Here is a 24,463-nt window from a genome sequence, read left to right as displayed (position 1 = left end):
TTATTATGTGGCTCACATGGCAGAGTTGCTTGTAATGTCACGTAAACCAGTTAGTTGCAGAGCCCTTTCTTGTTCTGGGCCCCACTCAAATTTGTCAGTCCTCCATGTGATCAAATAAACAGGTCAGGGCAGGTTTCCCCAGGATGAGACATACTATCTCCAGAACCCAAAGGAGCTACCAAGTTTTGTGCTGCCTTCTCAACAGATCACTAGACATTTTACTGATGTGATGGGCCCCCAGAATCTTCCTAGGATTTATCTCCCATTCTCTGGAGAGTGTGTCTTTTACCAATGCACCAACATACTTGCCACTTCATCCAATAAATATGAAGTTATTGACGTGATGGACCAAGGTGGTGCACTTCAGGATGTTCAGATAATCTTAATCTTTTTTTTGCAACTAACCAGGTCTTAGTTGAAATAATACAGGTCTTTTGTTGCAGCATTCAAACTCCTAGTTGCAGTATGTGGAATCTAACTCCCTGACCAGAGATTGAACCGCCTCTGCCCCCCAACTCCTCCAACCCCCCAACCCCCGCATTGGAGCTCAGAGTCTTAGTCACTGAACCACCAGGGAAGTCCCCAGATAGTCCTAATCTAACTGGCCTATATTATGATGGTGTGCGGACTTTAAAATATATCCACAGATTTGTTCATATTTTTGCTTTAGGAGGTGAGCTTAATTTTTCTCCCCTTGTGGATCACTTGTTCTCAGGGAAGTTAGTGGCATGTGCAGACTTTAAAATATGTCCTCAGGTTCATTCATATTTTTGCTTCAGGAGGTGGAGCTTAATCTTTCCCCCCTTGTGGATCACTTGTTCTCAGGGAAGTTAGTGGCCATCTTGTGAGCAGACACATAAACAACCAATCGAGAGGCACATGTGATAAGGAACCAAGGCTTCCTGTCAACAGCCATGAATGAGTCATCTTGAAAGTGAATCTTCCAACCCTTATTAAGATTTCAAGTGATTGCAGGGTCTGTGGCTATCCTGACTGAAACCATGCGAGAGATACTGAACCAGAACAACCCAGCTAAATTACTCCTGCTCCCTGACCCACAGAAACTGTGAGATAATAAATATTACTGTCTGCTACAGGGTTTTTGTGACATAGTGCCATGGGATAGCTGCAGAAACCTTCTCAGCATTCATGTATGAGCAGCCCTGAAGTGTGAGGTATCTTGGTCAATGGGGAATAAAAGCCAGTGGATACAAGCTTCTCTCTTTCTTTACCTGGTAAACGGTTCTGAAGCACATTTCATATGGCTTCTCAGATGGTCCCACAGAATCAAGCATTAGTTACCTATGAAAGTAAAAGTGAAAATGTTTGTTGTGTCTGACTATTTGTTATCCCATGGACTGTCACCTGCCAGGCTCCTCTGTCCATGGGATTTTCCAGGCAAGTATACTGGAATGGGTAGCCATTCCCTTTTCAAGGGAATAATGGTAACCAATTTGTTAATGTATCCGTGTACTAGCTGTCCCTCTTTCTCTGTTTCACTTACTCTTTTTTTAAAAAAATTATTGTTTCCCCTTGAAAAGGAAATGGTAACCCACTGCAGTATTCTTACCTGGGAAATCCCATGGAGGAGCCTGGCAGGCTACGTTCATCACAAAGAGTTGGACATGACTTAGCAACTAAACAACAACAGCAATGGCAGTTCTAGCCAGTATGTGAGAACAAAAAGTTATATTAACGCATATATATGGAATTTAGAAAGATGGTAATGATGACCCTATGTGTGAGACAGCAAAAGAGACACAGATGTAAAGAACAGACTTTTGGACTCTGTGGGAGAAGGCGAGGGTGGGATGATTCGAGAGAAAAGCATTGAAACATGTATATTGAGACAGACAGTGCACTAAGTCATGTCCAACTCTTGTGACCCTATGGACTGTAGCCTGCCACGCTCCTCTGTCTATGAGATTGTTCAGGCAAGAATACTGGAGTGGGTTGCCATTCCTTCTCCAGGGGATCTTCCTGACCCAGGAATCAAACCCAGGTCTCCATCATTGCAGGCAGATTCTTTACCGACTAGGGTGGGGGGCGGGGGGTGGTGTAAGAACAAGAAAGCAAATAGAACAGGGTGGACAAAGAGTGGAATGATTAAGATTGATGGGGGCTCTAACTGGATCCATTTTGCCATGGCTCCCTGGCCCTTGCAGGCTCTCAACAATCACATGAGATTTTAGGAATGCACCACACAGAATTGATTAGTGAAAGGATATACCACATAGAACTGATTTGTTAAATATCACCCCTCCCTTACCCTCTGCCTCCAACATACTCCCTAGAGTACTAGAGACCTAAACTATTGGGAGGAATCCTTGACACTTTTCCAGAGTAGAATTTGGCTAAGTCCAAAAAGGATCCTTCTTTTAAGGGTTTTGGGAAACTAGACACTGCAATTTTATTAGTATCGGCGACGTTTGTTTGGAGCAAATTCAGCTCCAGGAGCTGCACAGCTGAGCGCAGGAGGGGTTCCAAATGCCCCAATTTTTTCCATTGTAGCAGCTTGGCCAAAGCGTTCAGTTGTTGGTGGGGTCAATCCTAAGGTTCCACCTGGCATCATAGTGGCTGGTCCTGGAGGAGCTGGGGTACCAGCTGGCACAGGAGCAGGGGGCATGGTGCCTCTGTTGTTTATGCCCGTAGCACCTCCCATGGGCATCTGACCCATCCGTATCTCTTGCTCTCTCTCATCAGGGAAGGTTCCCTTGAATCCTTCCTGCTGTGGTCGCATCATTTCTTCTTGTTGCCGCCGCATCTCTTCCTCATGGCGCCTGCGCTCCTCCTCCTGCCTGAGCTCCAGCTGCTTTCGTTTTTGCACTTGATTGTGCAGCTCTTCCATCCTCCGAAGTTCTTCTTGACGCCTCATCCAATCCTGCCTCATTAGCATGACCTGGTGCTCATGGCGAGCAGCCTCCATCTCCATCTCCAGCTTCTCACGAGCTTCCTTGATGTCTCGGTCCACTTGGTCCTGCTGCTGCTTTTCCATCTCAATAAGTGCCTTCCAGCGCCTGGCATACTCATACTGAAAGGAGCCAGGCTGTGCAAATCTGGGTGGCTGTTCTCGCTGTTTGTGAAATTGCTGATTCTTTATAACCAGCTTCTCTGGGAGTCCCTCTTCATCATCTAACTGGTCCATGGGCTCCATAGTCACAGGTCGAGGAAATGTGGTTAGCAGGAAGGAGCCTTCACTGCATCTGTCCAGCTGCTTTCTGAGCAGCTGGCTTCCCTGAGAATTCAACAGTGCCTTTTCCTGAGGGCCTGCCTCGATCATCCACAACGACTACAGCCCTCTCCACCTGGCCGAACACAGAAAAGGCCTCCTCCAGCAGTTCACTGGACACACACTGAGGAAGGTTTCGGACTGTAAGGGATGCACTGTGGCAGGCAAAGTGCACACACAGCTGCTTTCCACGGAGTGGCATGTTGTCCAGTTCTACTTTGGCAATCTCCGCTAGGGTTCGTGTTTCCAAGCGGATAAAGCCAAAGCCCTTGTCCTTATGAATGAAGACTTCACCTGCCTTCCCATATCGTATGTGAAATAGATTGCCAGTCCAGCTTCAATGCATGAGACAGGGCGCTCAGGGCCGGTGCACTGGGATGACCCTGAGGGATGGGATGGGGAGGGAGGTGGGAGGGAGGGTCTGGATGGGGAACACATGTCCACCCATGGCTGATTCATGTCAATGTATGGCAAAACCCACCACAATATTGTAAAGTAATTAGCTTTTAATTAAAATTTAAAAAAAATTTTTTAAATCCTCTTGTTTATGGATAAGATTGTTTATTTATAAAACCAAAATAAACTACAGGTGAATATTTAAACTTAAAAGTATTTATTTATTTTTGGCTGTGCTGGATCTTTGTTGCTGCATGAAGACTTTCTCTGGTTACAGGGAGCAGGGGCTACCCTGTGTTGCAGAGTAGCTTCTCATTGTGGTGGCTTCTCTTCTTGCAGAGCTTGGGTTCTAGAGAGTGGGGGCTTCAGTAGTCATGACTCACAGGCTCAGTTGTCTGGGGGCATATGGAATTTTCTCAAGCCAGGGATCAAACCTATGTCCCCTGAACTGGCAGGCAGATTCTTAACCACTGGACAACCAAGGAAGTCCATCAGTTTCACTCACTCTTATTCCTCACTCTCTTCCCCTGGGATTGCCCTCCCCAAAAGCTTTTTGCGCAGACTCCTTTGTCTGTTCTCAGGGGAACCCACAAGATAAAGTAAAAAAGGCACTTGACAAAATTCAAACTTGATTTTATATACAGCTACCCAGTATTTATTAAGTACTGCTTATTTAACTTCTATGTAGTGTACATCATGAGAAACGCTGGGTTGGAAGAAGCACAAGCTGGAATCAAGATGGCCAGGAGAAGCATCAGTACCCTCAGATATGCAGATGACACCATCCTTATGGCAGAAAGTGAAGAGGAACTAAAAAGCCTCTTGATGAAAGTGAATGAGGAGAGTGAAAAAGTTGGCTTAAAGCTCAACATTCAGAAAATGAAGATCATGGCATCTGGTCCCATCACTTCATGGCAAATAGATGGGGAAACAGTGGAAACAGTGTCAGACTTTATTTTTGGGGGCTCCAAAATCACCACAGATGGTGATTGCAGCCATGAAATTAAAAGATGCTTACTCCTTGGAAGGAAAGTTATGAGCAACCTAGATAGCTTATTAAAAAGCAGAGACATTATTTTGTCAACAAAGGTCCTTCTAGTCAAGGCTACGGTTTTTCCAGTAGTCATGTATGGATGTGAGAATTGGACTGTGAAGAAAGCTGAGTGCCAAAGAATTGATGCTTTTGAACTGTGGTGTTGAAGAAGACTCTTGAGAGTCCCTTGGACTCTCAAGATTCAACCAGTCCATTCTAAAGGAGATTAGTCCTGGGTGTTCTTTGGAAGGAATGAAGCCAAAGCTGAAACTCCAGTACTTTGGCCACCTGATGGGAAGAGTTGACTCATTGGAAAAGACTGTGATGCTGGGAGGGATTGGGGGCAGGAGGAGAAGGGGATGACAGAGGATGAGATGGCTGGATGGCATCACCGACTCGATGGACGTGAGTATGAGTGAAGTCCGGGAGTTGGTGATGGACAGGGAGGCCTGGCAGGCTGCAATTCATGGGGTCACAAAGAGTCGGACATGACTGAGCGACTGAACTGAACTGAACTGAACCCACTATTTAGCATCTTATCTTAGTGTAGAAATATTGAAATTAGAAACAGTGTTACTATCTCTATTATGGTTTAACATCATTTCGGCTGTATTAGTCAACACAAATTATACAAGGGCAAGCATATTAGATAAGAAATATAATATTGAAAAGAAAGAGATAAAATGATCTCTATTTAGCAGCGTGGCCAGTGGTCCCATCGATCTGTCTCTTGTTTCAACAGTGTTTGGAAGGAACAGACCTAGGGCCCCATACTCTGACCACCCTGCAGCCTCCTCTCCAGCCACAAGTCCTAGACCACCTTCTTGGCCATTCCCTGCCTCTGGAACCAACCAACCCTGAGGTTAGCCCCTTATTGCCCACCAACCAGGAGCTCCAAGATTCATCAGGATTATTCCACTGAGATGGAGGCCATTTCAATGGCCTGGTTAGCCTGCATCTGCTGGCCTCCTGTACCCACTTCTTTCTGGACTTCTATTCTGACCACAAGGATGTGGCTCTAGAAGGTAGAAGATCCTTCTTCCAAGTGTTGACCAGAAGAAGCACCCGAGTACCTCATGCCTCTTGAAGAGGGAAAATCAGCACAATGACTACACCCCCTTCAGGACCTGCAAAAGCTGTCTCAAGATGAAAGGTGTAAAACCCTGGACATCATGGAAGACTCTATGGCCCTGGAGAAGAACTTGAACTAGGCTTGTGGGGATTTGCATGCCTTGGGCTTGGTCCATACATCCCCCACCCCATCTCTGTGACCTCCTAGAGAACCATTTCCTGGATGAACAAGTGAAGCTCATCATCAAGAAGTTGGACCACTACTTGACTAATTTCTGCAGGCTGTCCAGCGCTAGTCTGGGCTGGGAGAGTATCTCTTGAAAAGTCTTAACTTCCAGAAGGACCAGGAGTCACCAGAGCCCAGCAGCCTTTGAGGAGTCTCTCTGCTCTCCACCTGACGTCAGAGCTTCAGCCTGATCCTGTATCTATAGCCACTAGGCAGCTCTTTAACCACCCTGGAATCTTCTCTTAAGCCTTAGACCAAATGGAAACATTAATGTTTCGCAGCAACAAACAAACAAAAGCCCTATCTCTCTTTGTAGACAATTGTTTAGTTGGGACACCCAAAAGGATTGAAGGAAAAACTATCACAAACAATAACATGTAGAAATCAGTAGCCTTCATGTATATGCTAAGCAATCAGAAGATGTAATGAAAGAGAAGATACATTTAAAATAGCAAAAGTAAAATAAAATATCTACTGTAGATCTAAAAGACATGTGCCAAACTTCTATGAGTAAAATCGATGAAAGACACAAAAGGGGACTGGAACAAATAGATCCATCTCGCTTTTGGATTGGAAGATTCAGTTTGTAAAGTTGTCAATTGTCTGTCAAGTAAGTGATGTACTTACTAGTCATGATCTCAGTGGAAATTATCATTGGGTTTTGATTGTTTATTTCGTAGGGTTGAACAAATTTATTATGCAAAGATAATTCTTCCAAAAGGAAAGAATAAACAAGCAAAAATTGCTAGTAAAATTCCTTAAGAGAAAAGTAGAGTCGAGCCCTTGAAGACATTAAAATGTTATAACTAAATGTTATAATTAAAACAGCATAGAAGTGACACATGAACAGATAGACAACTAGCACTGAATAGAAATCCAGAAATAGACCTAGGTGCAAAAGGAAATTTGGCATACAAGAAAAGGTTGTATTTCAAATCAGTGGGGGAAAAAACTTTTAATAAATGGTATTGAGACCATATGGAAAAAAGTAACATGAGATTCATTCTTTTGATAAGCTGGAATAAATGGTAAATGAATAACAGATCTAAGTATGGAAAATGAAAACACAAATACTAGAAGAAAATCTGAGAGCATTTCTTTATTGCCTGGGAGTGGGGTAAACATTCATAATTTCACAAATCAGAAGTAGAAGAAAAAAACTGATAACTTTCACTGAAAAGACATAAACATGCTTTGCGGGAGATAAATTAGAGAAATAAAGAGACACACAGAGAGAGAACCATACATTTTCAAAAGACAAATTGACAAATGGGGAAAAGGTATTATAGCTTGCATCACAGAAGGCTAATACTTCTAATATATGAAGTGTTCCTGAAATTTAAAATAAGAAAAATACACAAACATAGTAGAAAAAAATGCAAATTGCAAAGATGCTCAGCCTATTTCATAAGATTGAAGGAAATGCTTGTTAATCAGGGAAGTGCTTGTTAAAATTACCCTGAGATAATATTTCTCCCCTATCAGATTGGCAAAATCCAGAAGTTAACAGCATACTCTGATGGTGAGATATAGAAAGTGAGGCTCCCCCATTACTCACGAAATGCAAAGTGATATAATCTTAATGGGTATCAACTTGGCAATATCTAACAAAATTAAATATGCATTTGCTCTTAGATTTAGCAATCCTAGGAATCTATCAGGACTTTCCTGGTGGCTCAGATGGTAAAGCGTCTGTCTACAATGCGGGTATCACAGAGTGCATGCTTGCTAAGTTGCTTCAGTTGTATCCAGCTCTTTGCGATCCTATGGACTATAGCTAGACAGGCTTCTCTGTCCATGGGATTCTCAGGCAAGAATACTGGAATCAGTTGCTATGCCCTCCTCTAGGGGATCTTTCTGATACAGGGATCGAACCTGTGTCTTTTGTGTCTCCTGCAACTGGGTTCTTTACCACTAGTGCCACCTGGAGAGTCACAGGTAAAACTATGAAATGACATACAAACATGAGGTTTATTGCAGCACTATCTGTAAACAATGCAAATATCTATCAATAACGACTGGTTGAATATTGCCCCTATGAAAATGGAGTACTATACAGTTATAAAAAGCAGTGAGAAGAATCTCCACTGCTATGATCTAAATTGTGTTCCTTCCCTCAAAATTCCTATGTTGAAGCCCTACTCCCAGTGTGATAATATTAATATTTGGAGATGGAGCGTTTTGGTAATTAGGTTTAAATGAGGTCATGAGGGTGTGGCCCTTATTATGGGATTAGTGCCTTTTGAGAAGAGGTACTAAAGGGCTTACTCTGCTTGCCATGTGAGGACACAGTGATCAGGCAGCCTTCTGTTAGCCAGGAAGAAAGCTCTTACCAGAAACTCATCATGCTAGTGTCTTGACCTTGAACTCCCAGCCTTTACAACTGTGAGAAACTTAATTTCTGTTGTACAAACTGCCCAGTCTATAGTATTTTAAAAATATTTATTTATTTGGCTGCATTGGGTCTTAGTTGCAGCACACAGGATCTTCGATCTTCTTTACAGCATGCAGAATCTTTAGTTGCCACAAGTGAACTCTTAGTTGTGGCATGTGGGATCTAGTTCCCTGACCAGGGATCAAACTCAGGCCCCCTGCAGTGGGAGCGTAGAGTCTTAGCTAACGGACTACCAGGGAGGTGCCTTTGTTGTGGCAGTCCAAGCTGCTTAAGATACCTATCTACCTCTATACAGCGATCCCAGGATATATTGTTCAATGAGAAAAAAGAGAAGGTACAGATTTGTGCACAGAATGCTGTCCTTTGGGTTAGAAAAATATGGCGATATGAATATGCAAATGTCTTTGGTGATATTTTTGTAAAGAAAAAGTGAAAGCATAAATTTTTACTACAGAGCAATCTTTTCCAGTTTTTTTATTCCAATGTAGCTCTTACAATTATTTTTAGATCCCAGGGGACCTTGCCTAAAAATTATACCTACAGCTCATGGTACATTAGCTTGCTTGTAAAATGTACATATAATTGCCCAATAATAGTCGACAGTGCTCTTTTGAGTAGAGAATGCTATTTTCTCCCGCCCTGGGAGTGTGCATTTTGCTTAACTTATTAGCACAATCTTTTTTTGTGGTTTCTCCAGTCACAAAGAATATTAACTCCAGTGCAAATCACTAGTGTAGGTAAGAGAAGTTTTAGCTGCCATTAAAAAATAAGTTTCCTACATGAGTATTTAACATTATCCAAACAGATCTTCCCAGATGGCACTAGATGGCACTTCCCGCCTGCCAATGCATGAGACATAAGAAACTCGAGTTCAATCCTGCATTGGGAAAATCCCCTGGGGAGGGAATAGCAACCCACTCCAGTATTCTTGCCTGGAGAATCCCATGAACAGAGGAGCCTGGCGGGCTACCATTCATTGGGTCACAAAGAGTTAGACATGACTGTAGTGACTTAGCACACAACACAAAAAGATCTGAAGTTTTACTACAAATTTCTACTATACTAGATGTTAATGAGGCGTAATATGTGTATGTGTGGTTTTTTCCCCACTGAAAAGTAATAAGTACTTTATAGCCAACACTCTCTTTTAAAAAGTATTGACTTACTTATATATCTATTTCTCTGGCTGCGCTGGGTTTTGGTTGCAGCGCTCAGGATCTTCACTGAGGCCTGTGGAATCTCTTAGTTGTGGCATGCAGGCTCTTCATTGCGGCATGCGGGATCTAGTTCTCTGACCAGGGATAAAACCCAGGCCTTGGGATCTCGGAGTCTTAGCCACTGGACCACCAGGGAAAGTCCCAAACATTCTCAAAAAAAAAAAAAAAAAGGTAAGCTTAGCTAACCTTTTTTGAAATTAACTGGTTTCTTTCCAAATCTTGCACAAAATTTTAAAGTTGTATTGAGATATGATTCACATACCATGCACTACACCCATTGCAAGTGTATAGTTCAGTGATTGTCAGTATATTGACAAGTGTACGCAACTATCATCACAGTCAAATTTAGAAAGTTTTCATCATCTCAGGAAGAAATCCAATACTCTTTAGCTATAACCACCCCCACCATACACCCCAGCCCAAGGTAACTATTAATCTCTCTCTCTTTTTTATTTATTAATTTTTTATTTTTGGCTGTGCTGGGTCTTCATTGTTGTGTGGGCTTTTCCCTGGTTGCAGAGAGTGGGGGCTACTCTATCGCAGTGGGCAGCCTTCTCATTGCGATGACTCTTGTTGCAAAGCACAGGCTCTAGGGCACGAGAGCTTCAGTATTTGCAACTTCCAGGCTCTAGAGCACAGGCTCAATAGCTGTGGCAAATGGGGTTAGTTGCTCTTTTGCATATGAGATCTTCTTGGATCAGGGATCAAACCCGTGTCTCTTGCATGGGCAGGTGGATTCTTTACCACTGAACCACCAGGGAAGAACTATTTGAAGGTTCTAGTAGCCATGTACAGTAATTAGCCCCTTTACTTGTCAAATAGCTGTTGTTTGCAGGTCAATCAGTCAGTCACGTCAGTTGCTTAGTCATGTCCGACTCTTTGGGACCCCATGGACTGCAGCATGTCAGGAATCCCTGTCCATCACCAACTCCCGGAGTTTACCTAAACTCATGTCCATCGAGTCTGTGATGCCATCCAACTATCTCATCCTCTGTCGTCCCCTTCTCCTCCTACCTTCAATCTTTCCCAGCTTCAGGGTCTTTTCTAATGAATCAGTTCTTTGCATCAGGTAGCTAAAGGAATGGAGTTTCAGTTTCAGCCTCAGTCCTTCCAATGAATATTCAGGACTGATTTCCTTTAGGATGGACTGGTTGAATCTCTTTGCTGTCCAAAGGACTCTTAAGAGTCTTCTCCAACACCACAGTTCAAAAGCATCAATTCTTCAGTGTTCAGTGTTCTTTATAGTCCAACTCTTACATCCATACATGACTACTGGAAAAGCCATAGCTTTGACTAGATGGACCTTTGTTGGCAAAGTAGTGTCTCTGCTTTTTAATATGCTGTCTAGGTTGGTTATAACTTTTCTTCCAAGGAGTAAGCATCTTTTAATTTCATGGCTGAAGTCACCATCTGCAGTGATTTTGGAGCCCCCCAAAATAAAATCTGTCACTGTTTCCATTTTGCCCCCATCTATTTGCCATGAAGTGATGGAACCAGATGTCATGATCTTAGTTTTCTGAATGTTGAGTTTCAAGCCAACTTTTTCACTCTCCTCTTTCACTTTCATCAAGAGGCTTTTTAGTTCTTCTTTGTTTTCTACCGGAAGGGTGCTGTCATCTGCAGATTTGAGGTTATTGATATTTCCCCCAGCAATCTTGATTCTAGCTTATACTTCATCTAGCCCAGCATTTCTCATGATGTACTCTGCATATAAGTTAAATAAGTAGGGTGACAATATACAGCCTTGACATACTCCTTTCCCAATTTGGAACCAGTCTATTGTTCCATGTCCAGTTCTAACTGTTTCTTCCTGACCTGCATACAAATTTCTCAGGAGGCAGGTCAGGTGGTCTGGTATTCCCATTTCCTCCAGAATTTTCCACAGTTTATTGTGATCCACACAGTCAAAGGCTTTGGCATAGTCAATAAAGCAGAAATAGATGTTTTTCTGGAACTCTCTTGCTTTTTCGATGATCAAATGGATGTTGGCAATTTGATCTCTGGTTCCTCTGCCTTTTCTAAATCTAGCTTGAATATCTGGAAGTTCACAGTTCACATACTGTTGAAGCCTGGCTTAGAGAATTTTGAGCATTACTTTGCTAGTGTGTGAGATGAGTGCAATTATGCGGTAGTTTGAACATTCTTTGGCATTGTCTTTATTTGGGATTGGAATGAAAACTGACCTTTTCCAGCCCTGTGGCCACTGCTGAGTTTTCCAAATTCGCTGGTATATTGAGTGCAGCACTTTCACAGCATCATCGACATGTTTGTAGGTAAGTGTCTTTAAATTTTGGAGTCAGCTAGACTAAATGTGTTCCCTAAGAATTCATGCATTAAATCCTAATGCCCAATGTAATGGCGTTTGACTGTGGGGCCTTTGGGAGGTGATTAGGTCACAAAGGCGGGGCCCTCATGAATGATTACTACTTTTATAAAAGAGATCCTTCCCCTGCCCCTTCACTTCCATGAAAAGATGGCTCTATGAACCAGGAAGCAGGTCTCATTGAATATGCTAGTGCCTTGATCTCGAAATTCCTGACCTTCAGAACTGTAAGAAGTAAATTTCTGCTGTTTGTAAGCCACTTGATCTATGATAGTCAGTCGTTGTTATTGTTTAGTCACTAAGTTGTGTCCAACTTTGCGACCCCATGGACTGTAGTTTGACAGGCTCCTCTCTCCACGGGATTCTCCAGGCAAGAAGACTGGAATGGGTTGCCATTACCTTCTCCAGGGGATCATCCCGACCCAGGGATCGAACCCACATCTCCTGCTTGGCAGATAGGTTCTTTACCACTGAGCCACCAGGGAAACCCTGATAGTTGATTGTAGTAGCCCAAACGGACTAAGAGCCATTGCTGAATGTGTCAGTTTGGCGCAGACAGTGCACAAAGGAACAGAACACCTCAAAGTACCAGTCCATGTAAAATTCATTCATAAATGTTTCTCGTCACAAAAACGTCCTTTTTTTTTAATGTCTATTGTCCCCTACTGCATTGAGAAAGCTCACATGCAGCAATGAAGACTCAGGGCAGTCAAAAATAAATAAATAAACAAAAGGGCATGCATACAGAAATGAAAGGAATTTATGGCCATTTTTAAGTCTACCATAAGTGGGGACATCTTCTGTCAGAAAGCATAGAAACTGTCAAAGACTAATGGAGCCATTTTAAAAGGGCATAGGAGACAATCTTTCGGGGCTTCCACTGGCCTAAGATAGAACAACGGAATTTGCTTTAAAATATCCAGAAGGAAAATTCCCTGGTTGTCCAGTGGTTAAGACACAGAACTTTCTTTCCCGTGGTCCCAGTTCAATCCCTGGTTGGGGAACTAAGATCGCTCAAGTCGTGCAGCATGGCCAAAAAATAAAATAAATTCCTCTAGAAAAAACAAAGCTGGGGTGTGAACAGATGCAATGTTTGGCAGAATGTTGAATATAGTAGAAGCTGAGTGATAGACACAAGAAAATTCATATTAGTAGTTTCTTTGCTTTTGGTATATTTGAAATTTTCCTTAAGAAGAATTTTTTAAGTAATACTATTTCAGGTTAAAAAATGTAGAAAATACAGAAATAGCCAAAATATAAAATTATTGGTTAATCCCATCACTCAGAGATACAGCTAATAACAACAGTGAACCATTCTTCTGGGCTGTTCCTATTCATGTTTGCAAACCCTGGCCCGTCCGGCATTCCTCAGGTGTCATTAGCCATCATTACATAAACACAGACTTCTGCCACTCTCTGGGGAGCCGAACCTCATGGTTATCTATGGGAGAAGCAGCTTGCTTGCAGATTGGCATCTACAATAAGGAGGCTCTGTCCTTGGCACCCTGGCTTTGGGGTACATGTCCGAAACCAGTTTTTTTGCCCTGACTCAGGATTTCACCTGGGCAGGTCCCTTCTGGTTCTCATACAGGTCTCCCCTCCAACTTGTCTAGCTGTCTGTCTCTGCTCAGACTGTCAGTTTCTCACACCCACAAAGGGAACTGTGAGTATGCCATGATCTTTTTTTTTTTTTTGCCATGATCTTATATCTGAATTCAGTTCATGTTAAACATATCCTACACATTTGGAGAGACTCTGCACCCCCCACCCTTTTAATTTGGGGGGAGTGGGGTAACAAGAAGACTGAACTTTTGCTTAATTCGTATGGATTCATTTTGCAAACAGAGCTTCAGTGTTAAAAGAATCTGCCTACCAGTGCAGGAGATGCAGGAGACGTAGGTTGCATCCCTGGACTGGAAAGATCCCCTGGAGGAGGAAATGACAACCCACTCTTGTATTCTTGCCTGGGGAAGCCCATGGACAAAGGAGTCTGGCAGGCTACAGTCCAGGGGGTCTCAAAGAGTCAGACACGAATTAACAACTAACCACTCCAGTGTTCTTGCCTGGAGAATCAGGCAAGATTTGGCGGAGCCTGGTGGGCTGCCATCTATGGGGTCGCCCAGAGTTGGACACGACTGAAGCAATTTAGCAGCAGCAGCAACACACGCATTTTGCAAACTTAACAAATTGGGATCATAACCCCCCCTTTTTTGTTTTTTGCTTTATATATCCTGGAAATAATTTCACATGCCAGTGAATATACTTTCTAAAATGATTTTTAGTGGTAGCATAATTTTCTGAACGAACAGTCTGCATAGTATACATTCAAATAATTTTCCGTGGCTTTTTAACATAATTTTTATTTATTTGGCTGTGTCAGGTCTTAGTTGTGGGCACGTGGGATCTTTGATTGTGACACTCGGGCTTAGTTGCTCTGCAGCATGTGGGAGCTTAGTTCCCTGACCAGGGATCAAACCCAAGTCTCCTGCATTGCAGGGCAGATTCTTAACCACTGGATCACCAGGGAAGTCCCCGCAGCCTTTTTCACAGCTCTAAATAATGCTGCATTGAAAGTAACAAAACCTTCCACTGCATCTCCATTTCCCTAGGATAGGTTCCTAGAAATGAGATTACTGAATCAAGGCATTTGGACATATGCATGTGTGTGATACATCAAAAAGTTGTCAGTGTTCTATGTGAAAATGGTTTTCCTTTGATTTGCTTTTTTTTTCACTTGTACATCTAATCTTTTTTTTTTTTAATATAATTGCTTTATAATGCTGTGCTAGTTTCTGCTGCACAACAGAGGGAATTACTGTATGTATACATATATCCCCTCTCTCTCGGCCCTCCCTCTCATCCCTTTTGTTCATCACAGAGCACTGAGTTGAACTCCCTGTGCGTTATAGCATCTTCCCACTAGCTATCTATTTAGTGGTTGCTCAGTTATGTCCAGTTCTTTGTGACCCCATGGACTGTAGCCCTGCCAGTCTCCTCAGTCCATGGAATTCTCCAGTCAAGAATACTGGAGTGGGTTGCTGTCCTCCAGGGGATCTTCCTGACCCAGGGATTGACCCCAGGTCTCCTGTGTTGCAGGCAGATTCTTTACTATCTGAGCCACCAGGAAAGCCATTTTACACATGGTAATGCATATATGTCTATCCCAATCCCCCAGATCATCCCACCCTCCCTTCCATTTCTTTGGTTATTGGTAAACAGAAGAAGCATTTCAATGATTTGGGCGGAAATGTCAGGAGATATTAAGGGAAAGAAGCACACAGAGCTTTCTCTTTTGAAGGATACCTTTATTGGGCACTGCATTAGTGACTGGGAGGAGTGAGCAGTAAAGTGCTGGCGCTCCTAGGCAGGTGTCTTAGCCATTTCTCTATCTGTGAGGACAGAGTCACAGGAGTACTGACCCCTGTGTCCTATTCCGATCTTGTAAGATAATCCACACAAGGCCCAGCTTTCTCCTACTGTAATGCAAACACATCTCTGTCAGGGTCATGACGTGAATGGACATTTGGAAATATTAACTGAGTTTATCGCCAGATGATAGCATTACATGTGATTTTGAGTTTTCCTTTTTTTCCTGCCTTGTTATATATTTTTGAAGTTTTTTTTTTTAAGATAATGATCAAGTGCTACTTTAATGAAATGAAAAGACTCTAAAACAGTTTGTAAAAATGAAGCAGCCCCCAGCTGGAAGCTCTCATTCTCCAAGATCAGCAAACGATTCAGCATCACAAGCTGGCCACTCGCCCCAGACACCTGACACCCTCACCCCGCGCCCCCACAGCTGCCTGCCCCTCCCCCCAGAAACTGCATGGGATTGTGTCTTGGGGCCACCTGCCCAGTGCACAACTGTGACCCCTTACACCCTAAGCTGCTCTCGCCATGGTAAACTGAGGGGTTGGCTGGTGGGGAAGAGGGTCGTACTGGAGTTGAGCAGGGATGGGGAAGCTGAGGACTGCAGTGGAGCCCCAGCCCATCCAGTACCACCATCTGCTTCTCTGGCTTGGCAAGCCCCAGATGGCCCTGGATCATTTTTAGAATTGACAGAGGCCATTCAGATCACCTAGCCTGTGGTCCAGCCTAAACTTAGCATGAGAATCAGGCACCAAGTGTCTTCAAACATACGGATGCTCTGGCCTCACTCCAGACCTATTAGATCAGAACTCTGGAGGTGGCCCCTGTCATCGGCAGGTGAGTCTGTTGGTCAGACAAGGTTGAGAACCACTCAGTCCAAACCCTACATCTTATTATCTGAGATGCTCTGCCATGCGGTATCACATGACCTGTGACAGGACTTGAACACACACCGCCACTGGTTATGCAGCTTGACTCATCACTGTCCTTCCTTATATCTTGAGGGTGCCTGGCTGTTTACCCAGATTTTCTGAGCTATCATCTCTATTGGTCTGCATAGCACAGGATGAGGAAGGCAGGCAGACATTGTTATCTCTGCTCTGAAGACCAGGAAACTGAGGCCCATGAGGGTGAAGTGAATTTCAGGTCTGAGATGGAGCCAGAACTGTAATCTGACTTCATTTTCAAGACACTCAGTAGCAGGACCCCTTCCAAGGGGGGTCACTCAGGTGTGAATGCCTTGAGAGTCTGCATTTCTGAGCCCTGCCCCAGACCCACTGTATCAGCACACCTGGGTGTGGGAGAGAGTGAATGCAATTTTTAGAAACTCCTGAGGGATTGTGATGGACACAAAGTTTGAGGATCATTTCAAGTGCCTCCGTGGTGGTTAACTGAAGCTACATAGTAACATACATGCCTGCGTGCATGCTCAGTTGCTTCATGGTGTCCAACTCTTTGTGACCCTATGGACCACCGTCTGCCAGGCTCCTCTGTCCGTGGGGTTTCTCCAGGCACGAATACTGGAGTGGGTTGCCATGCCCTCCTTCAGGGGAATCTTCCAGCCCAAGGGATTGAATCTTCCTTCTTTAATTTCTTCTTAAAGAATGTTATATAAATGGAATCATACATTGTATATTCTTTGTGAATCAACTTTTTCTACTCAGCATAATTCTCTGGTGGTTCATCCCTTTATTTTTCTGAGTGTTTTTTTTTTTTAATCACGAATGGGTGTTGAATTTTTTACATGTTTTTTCTGCATCAATTGATCTGATCATGTGATATTTCTTCTTTAGTTTGTTAACATTGTAGATCACACTGATTGATTTTTTTCCATCTTAAACCAGCCTTGCATTCCCGGAACTCCACCTGTCATGGGACATCATTCGTTTTATATATTGCTGAATTCTATTTGCTAATATTTGTTAAGGATTTTACATTTGCATTCATGGGGGATATTGGTCTACCTATTGAGTTTTTATTTCAACCATTATACTTCAAAAATTTTTTCAGTTTATGTTGAAGTATAGTTGATTTACAGTGTTGTTAGTTTCAGCAAAGTGATTTAGTTACTCATATACATGTACCTGTTCTTTTTCAGATTGTTTTCCCATACAGATTATCACAGAGGATTGAGTTATCTGTGCTCTCTAGCAGGTCCTTGTTGGTTATCTATTTTATATATAGTAGTGTATATGTGTTAATCCTAAACTCCAAATTTATCCCTTCCCCAATTATATTTTAAATTTCCAAACATTCTACTTAATTTACCTCAAAAACTGCCATGTAATTGACAGTCTCCTGTTGCTCTCTCATTTTTGTGTTTCTGTAGTGATAAGAGATTGTGAGCTCATATTTGACTTATCTTGATCTGGGGGAAATCCCAAGGGTTTACACTAGGGAAGATTTCCTCCAAGTGGAATTGCATTTCTTTGTGCTGGGGGGGTCAGACAACCAGTCTCCTGGGTCCCCTTCAGCCTTCTTTGTACCCTCCCATCAGAGTTTCAGGCCCAGCTCCCCACCCAGCCCTTTTGTTGATTGTCTGATCTCCCAACTGCAGGGCTGTCAGCATTTACTGTCCAGGCAACTCTGCTTTTCAGGAATTTTCCCCTTGAAGATTTCTCTCTGCTTCTTGCAAACCCAGAAAAACAGTACAAACCATGATTTTTGTATTTGTTTGAGGTCATCTAAGAATTTCTAGTCCACTACAGTGCTGGCAGGAATTGGGGGCAGGAGGAGAAGGGGACGACAGAGGATGAGATGGCTGGATGGCATCACTGACTCGATGGATGTGAATCTGAGTGAACTCCGGGAGTTGGTGATGGACAGGAAGGCCTGGCGTCCTGCGATTCATGGGGTTGCAAAGAGTTGGACACGACTGAGCGACTGAACTGAACTGACAGTGCTGACAGCAGAATTAGATTCCAATTTCACACCTATCAGGGTGGCAAACACTTCAATACCTGATATTTCATGTGTTGAGGACATGAGCAAGTTAAACCCTTACGCGTTAGCGGTTGGAGCATAAATTGGGAGAGCCACTTCAGAGAGCTAGTTATTATCTAGAAAAATTCAGTTGCACATATCTCACCTTCTACTTTTGGTATATATACTCTAGAGAAACTCTTCCACAGATGTCCTAACAGACAAGTATAAGAACATCCACCATGCTTTGTTCATAAGAGAACTCATTGGAAACAACATTCATTTAAAAGCATACATTATGGTGCATGTATACAGTGGAATACTGGGAAGCAATGGAGATGAACAAACTAGAGCTGCATGTATTAATATGGATAAATCTCACAAATATAATGTGAGCAAAACAAGTGACTTGCAGAAAAACATACATGATTACGTTTGCATAAAGACTAAAGCGTGAAGAACAACAGCAAGCATAAATAAGTAGGAGTAGGAAGAAACACTAAATACTAACCCAGCACCAAACTGAGAACAGCAGCTGCTTCTCAGAGGTAGGCTGAAGGGACCTCCCTGGTGGTCTAGTAGCTAAGACTTAGAGCTCCCAATACAGGGGGCTTGGGTTTGATACCTGGTCAGGAATCTAGATCCCACATGCCACAACTAAAAGAAAAGATCCTGCTTGCTACAATGAAAACTGAAGATCTTGCATGCCTAGTTAAGACCTGGCACAGCAAATAAATACAATAGAAAGGAAAGGGATATAAATGGGGGAGGGGGACCCAGGAGCTTCAACTGAATTAACATTTAAAAAATAATAATTTTATTTATTTACTTATTTTTGGCTGTGCTGGGTCTTGGTTGCTGTGTGGGCTTTTCTTTAGTTGTGGAGAGTGAGCGAGGTGGGGACGGGAGGCTATTCTTCACCGCAGTACGCAGGCTTCTCACTGCGGTGGTTTCTCTCGTTGCAAAGCAGGCTTCAGCAGTTGCAGTTCTGGGCTCCGGAGCACTGGCTCAACAGTTGTGGCAAATGGGATTAGCTGGGCTTCCCTGGTGGCTCAGTCAGTAAAGAACCTGCCTGCAATGTAGGAAACCCAGGTCCGATCCCTGCATGGGAAGATCCCCTGGAGAAGGGAATGGCAACCCACTCCAGTGTTCTTGCCTGGAGAATTCCATGGACAGAGGAGCCTGGTGGGCTATTGTCCCTGGGGTCACAAAGAGTCAGACCCAACTGAGCAACTAACACACACACACAGGCTTAGTGAATCCATGGCGTGTGGCATCCTGCTGGACCAGTGGATTCTTTACCACTAAGTCATCAGGGAAGCCCTGAATTAATATTTTTTCATTTCTTAAACTAGGTGATGAATACATGACTATTCACTCTATTATTCTTTGTATTTTTAGTATATAGTGTCTTGTCATTGAGCCACCTTGGTACCTCTGAGTACTTCTAATGGAGTGAACCCCAGAGTCTGCAGTGGTAATGAGACTGTTGAGTTCAGTCAGGAAGAAGGTGTGGCGTGAGAATAGAAGACAGCTGAGGTCCACCAACATCTCTGAAGGCTGCAAGGGGGGAGGAGTTGGCAAGCGTGGTGTTTACAAACCCTCAGAAGAGAATTCTAAGACTGCTTGCTTGGTAGGCAGCTTCCGAAATGGCTCCCAATGATCCCCCTCCTGCATTTATATCTTTGGGTAATAACTTCCCATGGAACATGGGCTAGACACAGTCCCTTGATTCTAATAAGTGTTAGTCGCTCAGTCACGTTTGACTCTTTGCCACCTCATAGACTGTAGCCCGCTGGGATCCTCTGTTCATGGAACTGTACAGGCAAGAATACTAGAGTGGGTTGCCATTCCCTTCTCCAGGGGATCTTCCCAACCTAGGGATCGAACACAAGACTCTTGAATTGCAGGAAGATTCTTTACTCTCTGAGCCACTAGCAAAGCCCTGATTCTAACAGAGAAATGGGCAAATGCAATGGGATGTCTCTCCCCAGCTTAGGCTGAAAAAGAATGTGACTTCCATCTTGCTTGAATTGATCTAAGGAAAGACACACTTGACGTGGAACTGGGGGTGACTGGCAACAGTCAGAGATGAACTCAGTCCAGCCAACCCTGAGGAACTGAATCCTATCAATAGCCACATGGGTTAGCTTGCAACAGACTCTTTCTATAGACAAGCCTTCAGATGAGACCATAACCTGACTCACATTCTGACTGGAGTCTGTGATGGACCCTGATCCACAGAACTCAGCTAAGGCCTGCTTAGGTTTCTGTGGGCTTAGGTTCCTAACTCAACAAAACTATGCTCCGTGTTTCCTCCAGCCTCTCTGCTGATGGCTTCACTCCTCTTCCCAGATTCTCTTTGCTCAGTCTGAAAGAGCAGCACCTGATCTGAATTAGGCCCCCAAGCTTTACTCTCTCCCCCAGAAACCCAACACTCAGCAGGAATACTGAAGAGGAAAGCAGTCTCTGCTTTCTTGGATGTTAAAAAAAGTTTTTTTTTTAATTTTTTGGCCTCACCATATGGGGCATGGGATCTTAGTTCCCCAACCAAGGATCAAACCCAATGCCTCTTGCATTGGAAGCACAGAGTTTTAACCACTGGGCCACCAGGGAAGTTCCAAGGCCTTCTTGAAAATTTGAAGGAAAGAAAATAGTCTGAATGTTCAGGGGCCCTAACTGTCCTCTCGGCGAGATCTTTAGTCAACCCCCCCTGGCCAGACCTGCTGCAGCTATGCCCAGCATCTCTGCTCATCAGCCTCTTCCATAAGATAAAGGTTGGGCTGGGAGCCAGTATGATTGACAGCTGGAGCTCCTATGGGGCTCATTAAGAGAACTGGATGAGGGACTCCAATAGAGTTTGCCCTCTCTTGCCAACCCCAGACCCATCAGCAGTCTGGGAGCATGGAGAAGAGTTCTCCTGGGCTAGATGCTGTCTGCATCCTGCCAGCTCAAATCCATTGCCAAGGGCAGCTCTACTTTTGCCCAGCAGCTGGCCTGGAATATTTCTAAGTACCAAAGCTTCCCATCCCTGGGACCGAGGGTCTCCTCAGAGCCCCTGGCACATGCTCCTCACTGCTTTCCACTCTGGGGACCCCAGGAGCTACTCTGGACCACTCGGGACCACTCCTAACCCTTCTTCCTCCCCATCCAAGTGCTTTCCTTCCCTGATTCCCCAGTCTCATGACATCCTGAGCTGGGCTATCTTGTTTCTGGTTGGCTAATTTCATTTCCAAAGACCTGCTTACGATACAGAGTGTTTAAAACTAGCTGTAGACTTCATGCCCACATAACTACATCCAAACCTGGGCTGATTTTCCTTTTCTGTTTATACTCTGCATTGTTCTAATATTTTTATGGCTCTTTTGTTACTTGCAACCTCTGGCAGAGCAAGAGATACTTCCAGTTTGGAAGGTCATTATTTTCTCTCCAGGTGATCAAGAGCAAGGACTCTGGAGGCTGTAGTATTTGAATTCCTCACCTGGGTGAATTTGGGCAAAATACTTCATCTTTCTGTGCTTTAGAATTCTAACCTGTGAAGCAGAACCAATAACCATTCCTTCGGCAGAGGATTGTGATGAAGATTAAATGAGTTAATAGGTATAAAGTTCTGACTGATATACACTACATCTTATAAAGGGATTTTTTAAACAATATTTTTATTTGGCTGTGTAGGGTCTTAGCTGTGGCACACAGGATCTTCTGTCTTGCTGTGGAGTGGGGGGTCTTTGGTTGAAGCCTGTGAACTCTTAGTTGTGGCGTGTGGGATTTAGTTCCCTGACCAGGGATTGAACCGGGGCCCCCTGAATTGGGAACAAGGAGTCTTAGCCCCTGGCCCACCAGCGACATCCCCACAGTATATTCTAAACAAATATTTATTAAATAAAAATTTGAAATTCAGCTCAGCTGTCAGTGAAAGCAGGTGAGTCATGGGGTCCAATGGCTCCCACCTCAGCCCCTGCTTCTGTCTCTCCCAACCCACTTGGGGCCCCATCTCCCCAGGCCCAGGTGTCAGAACTGGTGCTAGTTTTGGTTATGACTCCAAACTATTGGCTCAGGACACAGCCCATCACTCAGGCCCCACAGGTCCTGTGCAGCTTTCACCACCTTTATCCTTTGCCCATGAGCACTGTGCTGCAGACCTTCAGGGCCTGTGGACAGGCCATCCTCCTCCATCTGACTTCCCAGGGTCACTGAGTTCCCCTCCCTGTCCCTCTGGGGCCACTGTAGGACTGTCCTGACCCCAAAGCTTGACTGCTGCAACCTCCTGGTCCTCCAAAAGCATCGCGCCAGGTCTTTAGTGTGCTGACCCCTCACTATGGGGCATGGTTGAGGCCCAAGTCCCAACCAACTCCCAGTCCCCCTTTCTTGCTTGGTGTGGAGACCACTCTTCCTTACAGTGAAGCCCACGGTTCCCTCTTGAGGGCCGGACTCTGTCATTATCCTCTCTCAGCCCCACCCTGCTGCTGTTGAGATGGAGATGAGCTCAAGGATTCATTCACTACTTGGCTATGGTTGAACCAGCTGCTTCAGACTCTCAAGAAGTTGCTTCCAGGCTGTTGTCCTGCAGGTCTCAGGTCTTCACTGGCTGTTGGCTAGAGGTTTACTGTAATTCTTTGCATTGGAGTCCTCTCCACAGGGCAGCTCACAATATGGCATCTGGCTTTCCCTAGAACAAGCAAGTGAGAGAGCCAGGGGGTGCCTGCAAGGTGGAAGTCAGAGTTGTTGTGTAACCAATAAGAAATATGTATTTGGTCTTTGGTTCCTGATAGAGAGTTATCGGATTCCAGGGATTTTCCCAGTAGGAGAGACAGCAACCTTTTTTTCTTTCAAGGCAACTCTTGGCAGCCCCTAGATGGCTTCAGGGTGGCTGTTGGCCACAGGAAGACAGAGGCATGATTAGTGGATTAGAACTTTCAGCCCTATCCTCCCAGTCTCTGGGGAAGAAGAAGAGGCTGGAGACTGAGCTAATCATGATAGCCAATGATTCAGTTAATCATGCCTACATAACAAAACCTCAGCTGGACTTCACTGGTGGTCCAGTGATTAAGAATCCACCTTTCAATGCAGGTTCTAGGGGATGCAGGTTCATTTCCTGGTTGGGAAGCTAAGATCCCACAAATTCATTGTTCAGTTGTTAGGTCATGTTTGACTCTTTGCAACCCCATGAACTGAAGCACACCAGGCTTCCCTGTCCTTCACTATCTCCTGGAGTTTGCTCAAACTCATGTCCATCGAGTCAGTGATGTCATTCAACCATCTCGTCCTCTGTTGCCCCCTTCTCCTCTTGCCCTCAATCTTTCCCGGCATCAGGGTCTTTTCCAGTGAGCTAGCTCTTCATATCAAGTGGCCAAAGTATAGGAGGTTCAGCATCAGTCCTTCCAATGGAAATTCAGGGTTGATTTCCTTGTGATCTCCTTGCTGTCCAAGGGACTCACAAGAGTCTTCTCCTGCACCATCGTGGGGCAACTAAACCCACACACAACAACTAGAGAGCCTGTGCACCACAACTACTGAGCTTGTGTGCTCTCGAGCTCATGCTCTGCAACAAGAGACACTCATGTGTGCCGCAATCAGAGAAAGCCCATGCAGGGCAATGAACACCCTGTGCACCACAAGGAAGAACCAACACAGTGCAAAAAAAGAAAACTCCACAGAACCACAAAATCATGGCTTTCCAGGTTGATGAAAATATGGAGGTGCTGGGAAGGTGGTGCACTTGGGGAAGGTACGGAAGCTCTGAGACCTTCCACCACCTCTCACCCTGTGCATCTCTTCCACTTGGCTGTTCCTGGGTTGTATCCTTTATAATAAATTCATAACAATAAGTGCAGTATTTTCCTGAGTTCTGTGAGCCATTCTAGCAAAACGTGAACCTGATAAGGGGGCCATGGAAACCCATGATTTATAGCTGGTTTGTCAGAAGTACAGGTAACAATGCTGGGACTTATGACTGACATCTGTGGCTGGGGTAGGGCAAGGGGGACAGTCTTGTGGGACTGAGCCCTTACCCTGTGGGGTCTGTGCTGACTTAAAGCAGATAGTGTCAGAATTGAATTGTAGGACACCCAGCTGGTGTGAGAGCTGGTTGTTGATATGGAAAAATGCACAAATTTAGTGTTAGAGATGTTATGAATGGAAACAGCTTTACAAAGACATAAAAGGCATCGACTGGAAAAAAAGAGATAAAGCTTCCTATAGTTAGATGATGTGATTGTCTACATAGAAAATCTAAGGGTTTCCACAGAAGAAACTTCTTGAACTAATAAGTGAATTTAGCAA

The 24,463-nt window shown here is 44.1% G+C and overlaps 1 pseudogene; it reads right to left on the bottom strand.

Annotated features, from left to right (window-relative positions):
- Positions 1-2,358: 2,358 nt before the first annotated feature.
- LOC138436254 (non-POU domain-containing octamer-binding protein pseudogene) lies at positions 2,359-5,736 on the bottom strand (annotated as a pseudogene).
- Positions 5,737-24,463: the final 18,727 nt, after the last annotated feature.

The sequence above is a fragment of the Ovis canadensis genome, chromosome 3 (assembly GCF_042477335.2).
Source record: "Ovis canadensis isolate MfBH-ARS-UI-01 breed Bighorn chromosome 3, ARS-UI_OviCan_v2, whole genome shotgun sequence".
Lineage (NCBI taxonomy): Eukaryota > Metazoa > Chordata > Mammalia > Artiodactyla > Bovidae > Ovis > Ovis canadensis.
This window is presented reverse-complemented; position numbering and strand designations above follow the sequence as displayed.